At 39.8% G+C, this 13,367-nt stretch overlaps 1 protein-coding gene across 1 annotated transcript in view; it reads left to right on the plus strand.

Moving 5' to 3' along the window:
• The first annotated feature begins 354 nt into the window (after positions 1 to 354).
• LOC145988575 (uncharacterized) overlaps positions 355 to 13,367 on the plus strand; it is a 190,865-nt gene continuing 177,852 nt past the window's right edge. The window contains exon 1 of the mRNA XM_083123535.1: positions 355 to 432. The gene's annotated coding sequence lies outside the window, so the exon portion shown is untranslated. The remainder of the gene's footprint in view (positions 433 to 13,367) is intronic.

Raw genomic sequence — 13,367 nt, forward strand, 5'->3', positions numbered from 1 at the left:
GACAAAACATTTGAAGTACGTTATGGTCAATAATGCCAGACGATTCCGTGCAAACGTCAAATCGCGCCTAACTTCAATCAGTGTTGCCAAGGCTCAGGATTTTGGGGCTAACGTCAATGGTTTGTGGGGCTACCCGTTGATGGTTTTTGGGGCTAACGTGCATGGTTTATGTAGGTAAACATGAAAAAAAAATCGAAATAGTACGTAATTTTCCGTCATGAAGGTTTGAAACACTGCTTGCGCACTGAAAATCGACAAAACACAAGCTGGCGCGTCATGACGCGCATTGATCCATTACGAGTGCACGCCATATTGTCTATTACAGAAGCGGAACAAGGAAGACAAATAATCAATCGTAATATGAAAAGTTGAAAGTATTTTATGGAAAAAGGCATAACTTCACCTTAAAGAATGTTCCGCAAGGCAAAATAGGTAAGTACCAGTGGTAAAATTAAGGAAATAAATGAGTGAAAGGTGTCCGGGCGTTATCGCATATTTATCTAAGTGAATTTTATTAAAATAGAAATAACCTATTATTTTACAACGACGAAGAATGTATATTTATGCGAGTTGTTCTTTAACTATGCTTTAAATTTCAGTAGAGAACTTGGTATACCCAGAACTTCACTGAAAGTTTCCTAAAACTTGCCTGGTTCTACTCGCCGATCAGCTGCAAACCGTTTCTGTTCAGATATCATAAAAAAAAAAATATATTCGCATTGCTAGAATATCTTGAATCAGTTCTATGTAAAAATACCTCGGAGTATGAACACTGACACTAATTCTGATTCCGTCTTTGAAGCATCAAGCATTTCACATCAACACAGAGGTACAAAACCGTCTGCATGGAATTGGCTTTAAAAATCCTGGCAGCAAGATAATTATTAAGGTAGTCGAATTACAAAAAAACATACTTACACGAAGTAGTTCTTCACGACCAGAAGATAAATCTTAAGCAGATGTATTATGTGTGTATTCTTGTCATATCATGATTCAATGTATTTGAATGTTTCGGACATAACGTCGTTTATATTAAATATGTTAATTGTTCACCGTCTGGTTTTTATCTTGTGCAACGTATATTTATCCACATTACCATGTCCTTCACTCCGAACCTATCTACAGTAATACTCGGTATAGTGGACATGCCCAAGGGGGCATTGGGAGGTTCATGACCCCCTGCTTTGTGCACAGTATTTCTAAAAACAAGAACGTGAATGGGAGGAAGAGATGGCAAAATGAGTGATGACTGGAAAAAAGAAAGTATATTCGAATATCTGGAGCAGGCAACTGACTCGGTATATTTTAACACAGGCAATAAAAATACGTGTCTCCATCTGCATCCCCTACTGCCACTTTCATAAAGGATTTACCTTCATGCATCTTCACATTTTCCGCGTAACAGTGCAAGGCGCTCAGGATATTTTTTTCTAGATAGGCAGTGAATTGGATAAGTTAGAATTAAGAAGAATAACAGAGAAAACAACACATGCAATATTTTAAGCTTCTGTACTAAGCCTTACATAAATAATGTACTCGTCTGTCGGTATTTTACTTCGAAACCATACTAACTAGAGGCCCTTTTCTTTCGAAAAAGGATCCAAATTTTAAGTATTTTACCACGGAGTTTATGGCATCCGCAGCAAAATTCGGACATTCGGATGTGCTAATACATGAAGTACATGAAGCGACTGTGTGGAAAATCGCCCACGTTTTTGCTTATGACTTGAAGAAAACCTCGAAAAATATCGTAAACCAAATTTGAAATATTTCAAAGTAAACTGATATTGGAGTTATAACGCTTTAATTTTCATATTTAACGGTGAAGAATTCGTTCTACCGCGACGGAATTAGAAGGATTTCCTTTTGTTCAGAAGACATTTCAATTCAATATTCCAACTGGTAAAGATCAGTTCCTGAGATGGCACTGTTTTCATCGGAATTTTCATAGTTACTAAGTTGAGAAATCCTAAATCGTAAATAGACCTGATTGTGACAGGTGTAAAAATTGATATATTGTTAGATACATTTTGGCATTTCCAATTACACGTCTGTAGGGTAGCTTGTTCCGTCGACAAGTATTCTGTGGATGGCCTGGGCATACTTAGTCTTTGGGGTCTCCCCGATGGCGCAGTGGGAGCGTCGTCGCCTTGTAATAAAGGGGTTCCGGGTTCGATACCCGGTGGAGGCACAAGTGGTTCGGATTCCACCCGATTAGCCTTATTGTGCATAAAGTGGACTTAAAACATAAAATCGATCGAAATCGATCATACTTAGTCTTTGTCGTATTGTCACTCATCCTCATCTTCGCGATAAGTCAAAAAGTAGCAGAAAAGAGAAGTAAAATAAAAATCAATCAATACAAGCGAGATACAAGACAATCTGTTGAAACAAATTAATAATATGTGTTGGCTTATTTTGATTCTTACTATTTTATTTAGAAATATGTTTGGTCCTTCCATTAAAAATTAGATAACTGCTGCAGGACATTAATTACCCTCTGAAAGTTCTTATCTACGTTATTTGCTAGCACGCCTTTTGTCATTCCTTTCAACAACATGAATGTCCAAGCGAAAAAGAAACTCGAGAAGGAATGAAACAACTTGTTGCCTGACGCCACCTGTCAACATATTTTCTCGCGGTCAAAGGAAACCTTTCCGGTTCACACCCCCACCCCCTGCCCTAGCAACCCAAGTGCCAGAACCCATCTGGTCGCTCGGTCCTCTCTATTTGGTAGACTGCTTGTAGCCACGGTTCCAGCTCTCTCCCTTCGAGGAAAGGACAAGGAACGAAATGCCCGGATAATGTTCAAATGCTGTCTCTTGACTACACTAGCACTCATAATTAATTATTAGTTGTTGATAATAGGATCAATAGAATTATGCAATCTGTTGCTTGAAACTTTAACCTCGAATTTTCATCGAGACAAACGAAAGATTTTGTCCTGGTATCAGCTTATCCATTAGTTTAGTTCCACAAAAAAAATCACATTATTATATATAACAAACGACTTTTGGCCACTGGAGGGGATTAATATTGTGCCACAGAAAGGTTGCTAAATAGTTATTGCTTATAATGAAGTGTTAACAACCTGGAATCCTGAAAGGATTATATTTAAGTGACCCGATGGCCACTTTCACTCCCAAGTTCCGACCAGATCCAATTAGCAAAATGTTGATTGAAAGGGATATAGTTAATCGTAGACTAACAATGTAAATGAAGCCCAGTTGCACCATATCCGCTTTATGTTTGAAACCCAACTTAACAAAATTTCGTAATTGTTCAATATCCGCCTAACAGTACCTGCCACTTAGTATCGTGCAACGTACGTGGCGGTTGGGACTTCGCCTAATGTCTGAAGGGCCGGTTTAACATCGAAACAAATGTCACTGTGCAGTACCTGTTATAATCTGTGTGTGCAGTTCACATGGCGTTACCACAATGACAGCAAAAAGACGGTTTTGTTAATTACTCCATGAGAGACAATAAATATAGCAGCATTTATAAATATGTGTGTAAAAAAAATAATATTAGGTGGTCCTTTGCGTGCCTATTCCAACAGTGTTATCGTATTAGTATTAGCAGTTTCACTGTAATTTGCTAAGTACAATTCGAATGCATGCTGGTACAGACATATAAATGAACACGACGGTTCCAGACTTTCATTTGAGTAATTTGTTTGATGCTTGCAAAAATATCCTTGTCCCATGAAGTGTAATATCCTTGAAGGTGGGTCCCAGACTTAAAAACGCGTTGAGAAATAGTGCTCCCTTCCATATAGGTGTTTTGTGTGTGTCTCCTAACTCTACGACGATGAGTGGATTTTAATTGCAAATTTTCAATTGCAGGTTCCGTTAAGCAACACACATAACACCAAGAAAGGTTGCAAGTATTTTGTCCCACTTTAAATAACGGTGACTGTATAGCTGTCACAAAATTATACATTTTAAGGTTCAACCGACTACGTTGGAGTAATACCTAGATTATCCTTAAAAATCCGGAAAAAGACCACGGTTATTGCTTCCCTAATTTTGTAGACCTCTCGCCGGGTTAAGAACTCGAACCCTCCTCTACTAAACCAGTATACACGTATTGAATTGAATTGAATTGAATTGTTGTTTTAGGTCCACTTTTTGCACAGAAAGGATAATCAGGACTGGACCTACAGTTTAAAGTGTTATCCGAACCATTATGTGCCTCCTGCAAGTAACGTGCCGGGACCCCTTGATTGCAAGGCGACTTCGTTACCACTTTCATCGGGGAGGCACCAATATACAAGTGTGTGTGTGACAGTGGATATACAAATGAGCACTGTCTGGAAGACGTGTGCGTCTCTGTGCTCGGTCAAGATTTTGGGAAGCAAGTCAACATTTCCGATAAAAGCAGGGTGCGAAATTCCTGCCAAGGATCTTGGCCTCAAAAATACCCCACCAAATAACATTCTGTGAGGGGAGGGCGTTTCTTCGTACAGCAACCAAAGTTAGGCAATTAGTTTTGACTTCAAATAGAGTTCACAGAGGATAATATCGAAAACACATACTCTCTCTTTTAATAGATCATTAACAGATCTACACCAAAGGCAGTATATGCACAAAAGAAAGTGAAGACGAATATAAGTATGAATTCAAATTGATGTGTATGAATGTAGAGCAAAAACATAAGCTATTTCGCTTCAACTTTTACATTACGACATTTGTTTAATTTTGTGATTTATTGCAGTATCAACCAGTTACTAAAGAACTTGGATTTCTACTTTCCAAATGTCTGATGTACATTAAATTAACAAGTTAATTCCTTTGTATATGTATATGTAAAAATGCTGGATCTCATAATATTTTTCCAATTATTTTACATTTAATAACATTAACAATATGTACATCAAATGTGTGTGTGTGTGGCTGTGTGTGCGTGTATGTGTGTGTACAGATTAAGATATTTCTCCCCCACCCCACCATTTATCATTCATGTCGCACACTCGGAATAAAAGTGACTAAAGCTGAAACGCGGTACTAGCCTTATTGTGCATAAAGTGGACTTAAAACACCAACTGTATAAGCAATAAACGATAATGAAACGCGGTACTATCCTTCTGCGAAACTATCGAAACTCCTCAGTGCAGGTACTTTTTTTAAGGCAGCGTCTAGTTGGTATACTGGGCAGTTCTCGTCGAGTTTATCATTGAGTTAGGTATGTACATTGTTTCATCTTCACCTGCCAATTTTATCCATTAGTATACACATTTGCCAGTGTTGGCCAATAATTTAACACAGTATTTGTGTCTCCTAGTTCCCATGGCAACGTGAGGAGACGTGCAGTACAGGGATGCTCCCTCTACCCTTCCCTTGTCGCCACCCTTCAGCGTTGCCAGGTCATATTTTCAAAAATCGGGAGATCGTCCCCTGAAAAATCAGGAGATCTGCTTAAAAAATCAGAAGAACTAATAATAGTATATTATCAACGTTCTGGGGGGGGGGGTTGAGTGGGAAAAGCTTCCCACTATCATTATTGAACGTTAATTATTAATTTTAGATGTCAAAAGATAATACTGTTATGTTAATACAAATTTTATTATGAATTTGTACTTCAAGTGGTACGATAACTTCAACCCCTTAATTCACCTAAGGTAAAGATACAGTTTCCCCCAACCAGTGGCGATGATCGAGTGCCAAAACAGAGGGGGTGCAAGTGACAGTACTGGAAAAAATCCGACCTCGATTTTCTGTTCATCTCTCAGAAATATTCTAAAATAAATGGTTGTGACTGTGCATGGATTTATGTACTTGGCGTTTAAAAGTTTATGGAAACATTTCGTGAATTTTGTGTTAACTAAGACTAGAGATTCAGCCATTACGCATTCGGGGATAAATTTTTGAATTACTCTACCTGATAACACCTTAGCTTGATTTTATTTAAAATTAGACAAAGTTAGAGGATGTAAGAACGCCCACAGTTTTTTTTAACAACACATTCAAAGTATACTCGCATTAATGGTAATGGAAAAGGGCTATCATGCCTGAACCCCCGAAATATCCTTGATTTAAAATTTTACTTTCAATCAAGGAATGTAACCAACCAGTATTACACAGATTGATTGATTGATTTGGTTTATTTTACTTCGCATCTGCCACATTTGTCTAATCATAAAGATGTGAAATTGATGAAGGGACACTCACAAAGAGCACCCATGCCCAGTACGGGATTCGAACCCGGGAACCAGTATCAGACAAGTCGCAGGTTTTTTCTTCAACTTTTTTCCCAGTCACTCCAGACAATGTAAATGTTAATTAAATCGCCTTTTGCATTCGAGGATTATCTGATCTAAAATCGGGAAAGAGAATTTCTACCGCCACAGTATTGATTGAGTATAAAGGGACATAAGACCAATTGTAGTAGCAGTTACGCTCAGAAATGGCTTAAATAAAAACATGAACCATTATTTCTAAGTTAAGAGACTGCGACGTACAAGCATAGGCATAAGTCTGCAACAGCAGTTTACTAAGCCGACCTCCGTGGCTGAGTAGTTAGCACAGCGCTATGACATCAGGGAACTCGTCTCGGGATCGATTGATTTAGTTTATTTTACTTTGCGTTTTGTGCTTCTTGGCAAATTCGATGGGGATGAGTGATGAAATGATGAAATTGATGAATGGACATTCACAAACAACCAAGCCCGAGCGGGATTCGAACCCGGAACCCTTGGCGTAGCAGCGCGATGTGCTAACCACTCGACCCCAGGGTCCGGCCGTGTCGGGATCGAATCTCGGCCTGGGCACGGTTATCTCTTTATCAATTTCATCATATCATCATTCATCCTCGTCTTCGCGATTAGCCAAAAGTGGCAGAAATGCGAAGTAAAATGAACCAAATCAATAAATCGACATTTTACTAAGAGCTTTTGTAACCATAACCTTTAGCTGCATTCGTTATGTGGACTCCCTTTTTATCCGAGTTGCAATAAACACTACCATAAAACGGAAAACTTGTTCCTATGTGTGGGTGGCAACATTGGTATTTAGTTGTAACCAGTTTTCAGTTACCTCCCCTTTGACAAAAAACGCACCAGATGGGACACCCGTGTTGGGGTTCCCAATGCACAATGGGCTCAAGAAACCGCGCGGCTTTCCCAATGTCATCAAGCCTGGTATAACCATTTTCTATGGTATAACCCTCCTCCACCACCTACCTCTCTCTCTCTCCCTCTGCAGAATATTCATGGATCTTTGCATTCCATCAGCTGAATATGTAAATTTTTTAAATACAGGCACATTTAGAAGATGTGCGGGCTAGGGCCACACACATTCTCTAACTCGGCCATTTTGGAGGTGATGTGATCAGCATCACTCTTCGGCCGCCTTTACCTCCCAGGGTTGCCCCCAGGGACCTATTAATTTGAGACTTGGTGAACCCCAGAGCCAATTTATGCGGGAACAACGTAGGAGAGAATTTAGACCTTAGGTCACCCACGCGGGAGCTCCGGGAATATTACATTTTCAAAATCCAATCATATATCACAGACCTACGACGTTAAACGTATGAAGTCAAGCCTTCATTTCTCTCAAAATACTTGTTTCAATTGAGATACGTTTAACTCAGAGAGAGAGAGAGAGAGAGAGAGAGATACAGAGATAGTTTTCCTAAAGTAATATTTTAATAATAATAATATTAAATTACTGTCTCATTTTTTAAAGTTTAACTGAGGTCGAGCGAGATATCCTTTTGTGTTTAATAGTAGGCCTATTCACATAGGGTAAAAAGTCTCATAATTTATGTTATAGTTTGATGTTTTACTTACGAATATATTGATTTCCAATTTCCCGTTGCTGCTTAATGACTGGAAAGGGGGGGGGGGGCGTTCGAAAGGGTGGCATCTGTGCCACCGCCAAGGGCTGCAAAATGACTAGCGGCGACCCTGTATGAAGGAGAAAGTTGCCCCGGATGTCGTTCTCATTTAATTTATAACCAGGGCCAAGGACGATGATCGACAATCATATTTTTTTCTGGGCCTTGAATGCAATAATAAATATGATAGTAGGCAGTTTCCTTTTCGTCTGGACCAGAAATAATTTGTATTATCTTCTCTTGCATTTTCCGGTGTCTCTATCTCTCTTTCCCTCTTTCTTTTAGGTCTTTATTAGGTTTGTTTGGCCATTTTCTTGTTTCTTTTTCTTATCATGTTTGATGTTTTTCTTGACTTTCGCCCGGTGTTTCGTGATATTTAAATACATTTCCTAGCACGAGATTCGTCTATTTGAATTTCACAAATTCTGCATTCATTGAATTCTTTGGCAAGGGATGAAATAAATAATTGTAGTAAATCTGCTGTTTCTCTCGTAGACGTCAAATTCTGTGGGTGAAACGTACTTTCAGGTTCCCTTCCTGGTCACTATTACCGCTCGTAATGTGATGTTTTAAAGTCAAATGAAATTCAATACATGAACAATATATTTCTGTGGACGCAGAGGAACAACTCCATTTTAAGAAGCTGATCGCTTAACGTTTGGCCATTCTTGTTAAGAATTGTACGGTCATTCTATGGGTCATGTATAAAGATTTGTATGTCATGGATTAAAATTTCATTAACTCTATATCATTTGTACCCTGTAGCAACATTCCAAATTATAAAGTTACACTTATTTTATGTTACAGTTCGATTGATCCTGACAATGAAACACGAGATAGAAAAAAATAAACACCTCTACTGCATTATCTGCAATAGTCTTCTCAGTAGTCTTAAGCAGACCTGCCGTCACCTGTCAAACATTTTCTATCGCAGCAGATCCCACGCCGTTGGGGGTAGAACAGACACGAAAGGAAAGAAAAGACCCGAAGGATAAGCATGAAATTCGTTTGTACTTTTATTGTGCTTACCTGCTGACTTCACCTGTACTAGTCGTTATAGAGGCATGGAACGATTCCGGGGAAAGAAGTATTGAGCAGTTAGTGAACCATAAAGGAGGATGAAGCTCTCCTTCATAAACTGTTAGGTATAACCACAATGACAACGGACTACCTGGCGGCGGTCGTCGTGGAAGTTAAGTACTAATTTAACGACAACAGATAAAATGTTGATGTCCGCAACCATTTCACCTTACATGCGGTGAAATCCCTAAGTACATCATAATCAGGCCTGCCCGATGGCGCAGTGGTAGCGTCGTTGCCTTATAATATAGGAGTCCCGGGTTCGATACCCGGTGGAGGCACATAGTGATTCGGATCCCACTTTAAACTGTAGGTCTAGTCCCAATTAGCCTTACTGTGCACAAAGTGAACTTAAAACATCCAAATCAATCAATTAAAAAACCCTAAGTACATCAGATGGCTGTTTCGTCTAAGATATCGTACATTTTCATACACAATGCCATTTTTGGATGAAACTGCAATTTTTGTAGGGAAAGAAAGTCTTCTCATTAAGAGGAAAAATATTAGCTATGTTTTCTTTACTTGTAATTAATAATGTATGTATGGAGCCAGTATCACACGCCACTTATGTACCACGTCTTCACCTGCCGGCAGACTTCCCACTTGAAATTACTATAACATTTTTTACGTCCTCAGTTCGGGAAGACAGCGACGATTCTTGAAAACGCATCCTTAACAAGTGTCGATTGCACAAACACGATACGTTTCATTGGCAATCACCTAGGTAGTTATGTGACATCTCTAGTGAAGGGAATTATTGTTAATTTATCTGGAATGAAACGTCAGAAAGGGGCAAAATTTCCTGTGGGTGCAGCCAACAACTAGAGAGAATGTGTCCTCAACGACGAGGGTCAATACCTTCTCCCCCATTTCCTAACACACCATAGAAGGACGGAAGTAGGAAGGGAGTCCTCCATTGGGCGAGTGAAAAAATAGACAAAAGATGAAGGCATGAATAGCTCCGTGTCACGTTTCAGCAGCTAATTTTTCACCAATAAACTTTCCCTCTATGGAGGCAATTCTCGGCTCATTGTTTGCTTCGGACCATGCACCATAAATTGGGCGCAAAAGCTGATATTGTTCTGAACTGTCGTAATTCACGAAAGCTATGCAAGCATGGCAAATCCAATAAAGGAGGCACCGCGACAGAATCCCACAATATTCTCCCGTAGACCCTTTTACAACCCAAAATGTTGCAGAAACCAATAACGGGAATGGAGTATGGACCCTTTTTGCACTTTCTAATTTTTTACATGTGTAACGGTACAAGACTCCCAACGAGTAACCCTCCTTTCAACTTGTTTATGGCTATGCTGGACTGGCATCCCTAAACCAAACACTACGGCAGTTAGGAGGGAAATCTCCCCTTAGAAACAAAAGCAATCCTTCCTGCAGTAAAACACACCAATTCAAAGAGGTTCTTTTTTGTGTTCTATCCTTGATATTTCGTATACAATATCGAACACATTCAATGCTTCCCCTTTTAGTGCCATGATTGTACAGAACTGTCTATGTCTCTTGGTGAATGGATTTCCCCCACATGTAATATAACTTCTCTGGTCCGTCAACTGTTTTTAAATATTTTTACTTTCTTGAAAGCAGACATTTCGGCTATAATAACAAGCAACTAGTATACACGTATGTTATGATGTTCTTCTAAACACTCCCAAATGTTAACCTTATCTCCATGTATTTCACCTCAGCAACTGCAGTCTTGGAGACCAACGAGGCTCTGGCGTGTGAACCTACGGCCTTTGTAGTGTTGTTTGATTTGAGATTTTCTTTTAAGTACACTTTATTCACAGATGCGGAAATCCGGAGTGGACCTACAGTTTAAAGTTGGATCCGAACCTCCTTCTGCCTCCACAGGGTATCGAACACGGGACCCCTTTATCACAAGGCGACGACATTACACTAAGCCACCGGGGAGGCTACCTATGTATGGTTGTATGTATCGTCTTCAGTGTTTTGCTCTTAGGAATATATGCCTCCCCGATGGCGCGGTGGTAGCTAGGCCGCCTTGTAATCAAGGGGTCCCGGTTTCGATACCCGTGGAGGCGCATAGTGGTTCGGAACCAACTTTAAACTGTAGGTCCAGTCCCGATTAGACTTTCTGTGCTTAAAGTGGAATTAAAACAACAAATGAATTCAATTCAATTCATAGGAATATATGTGCTGAGTTTTTACCCTGGGCAAGGAGATTTTAGAGACACGCATGGTGATTCTTTATACATTGTAAGGGGCTTGGCGAAATGTGCGGGTGAAAATAGCCTAAGTGCTGACGCATATATAATTTTAATTTCAATCAATCAATAACATTCTTCCGTGAACATCGGTAAAAATGAAACAAAATTATTGACTAGTTAATAATACAAGAGAAACAACTATTATTATTATTATTATAACAATACTAATGAAAAATATAAAATTAATGGTAACAAATATTCATTTTTTGAAATGTCAACATCCGTCATCTTGGAATGGTCGCCATATCTGTTAGCTACCACTTTGAGATGGCAAGCAGGTTTTTTGGTATCCTTGCACACCCATATGACTGTGGAATAAAGGAAAATTAGTACCCCCAAATTATTCCGAATTCTTGGCTGGCCCATAGAATAGATTCGCACCACTTCCCAATCATATTGTCACTGAGATCATAACCACTTGAGGTGAGCCTGAGAGGACAGAGAGCACAGAAAGGGAGAAAAAAAGGTACAAACTAGGAAAATTCCGAAAATTAAGTGTAACAAGGCGGAAAGGGAAAGGATAAGAGAAATCATTGGAGACGGGCTTACGTTGATGACAGAGCAAATAGAAAGAGAAATGGAAAATGGGGGAGGTGGAAAGAGCCGTAGACGTGCTGCAGTACACTATAACAAGAGCAGGGAGGCATATGCGAGTGCACGAAATAAAACAACCAACGAGAAGAGGGTGGTACAATGGAAAATGCAGGGAAACAAAAAAGACTTTGCAAATGGCACTGAGAGATTTTAGGATATTAAATAGTGTATATCAAAGACAGCTGTATGTAGAACTCAGAAGAAAATATAAAGAAATCATAGAACAGGCGAAGGGAGGGAAGCCAAAAATATGGGAACACGAGCCAACCGGGTACAAGCTACTGAGTAATGAAGGGATAAAAAAAAGTAACTGTTAACTTAAATTAGAGAGTTTGCCACGGTTCTTCACATCGTGTTCTAGCCACGGCGCATCGTCCAGCGTGTTCACTTGTGGGGATCAGCTAGCGATCCGTACATTGAGAGCTTCCCACCTGCACCCAAAGTCAGTAAAAAGCAGTGGAGGACTCCGAGCGTATTTAGAGGTAATGGAAGGGGAGTGCGGAAGGCGAGCGTGTTTTGAACTCACACTTCAGATGGCCACATGTTTTTGCATTGCTCGAGAGAGACTAAGAAAGTATTCTGCCTAGCCAACTCCTCTCTTTCAAACCCAACAAATTGTAAAAAATCTCTCAACACCAAATTTTATAGGTAGTCCATACGCTGTTTGTCAGCGCTTTCCACAATTATTGGAACATACTTAATGGATGAAGTAAGGAATGCACGAGGCTCGGTTTCAGCATACGGAAAACTACATATTGTCGTTTTATTAAGTATTTCACGATCTCTTAGTAAATGGACTTCATGTACCGGTAATTACAAACTTCATCGCATTGTTCATTTATTTCCATAGACCAGGCACGTATCCAGGAATTCCTTTCGGGGGGGGCTCAACACCATTTTTTAAGGGGTATAGTAAGAACCTCACAATTGTATGTTTAAGACCAGTGGTGGCAATTGGGTTCCAAAACGGGGGGGGGGGGGTGCGGAAGGCGTTGCAAGGAAAGTTTACTTTCTCTTGGTAGCCAAGGCTTTTGAAGCAGAAAAATAAAAAATGGGGAGCAACTATCCCTTAAATCGTTGCCACTGTAAGGCTATCATTTTAATCAGAACGTGAAATCGGAACATTTTTTACCACTCGACTCCTCTGTTTCCATGCATTAATAATGTGTGCCGGAACCATCTCAGTATGTGTGTTTGTCCATTTCTTCTCATCAGGTATAAAAACATCTATGGTATCTTTGAGTGTTTTTACGAAGCTGTTACACATGCACGGGATGGACAATCCACTCGACAATGCGAGATTCAAATTGTGGGTTGCGAACTGGACGCAGACAGCTCTCGAATATTTCTCTCTGATTCGAGCCTGAACACCACTAACGTGTCTTGTCCTCCCATTTTTTCAGCTCTTATAAAAGCCGAAACCCACCAAATTGTTCAGATTCAGGCCTTAGCACTCACAAGTGTTCAAAAATGCCTGTCACAGCTTCCGCTGTCTTGTTATATATCGGCCGAAACAAAGGAAGTCTTCTCGAATACAGGTGGATCACGAAACAATTAATGCATAATGAAAACCCTTCCGTTCCCAACACATCTAATGTTTCGTCTCCC

Source organism: Lepisma saccharinum, chromosome 6 (assembly GCF_977018435.1).
Source record: "Lepisma saccharinum chromosome 6, izLepSacc3.1, whole genome shotgun sequence".
In the NCBI taxonomy this organism is placed as follows: Eukaryota; Metazoa; Arthropoda; class Insecta; order Zygentoma; family Lepismatidae; genus Lepisma; species Lepisma saccharinum.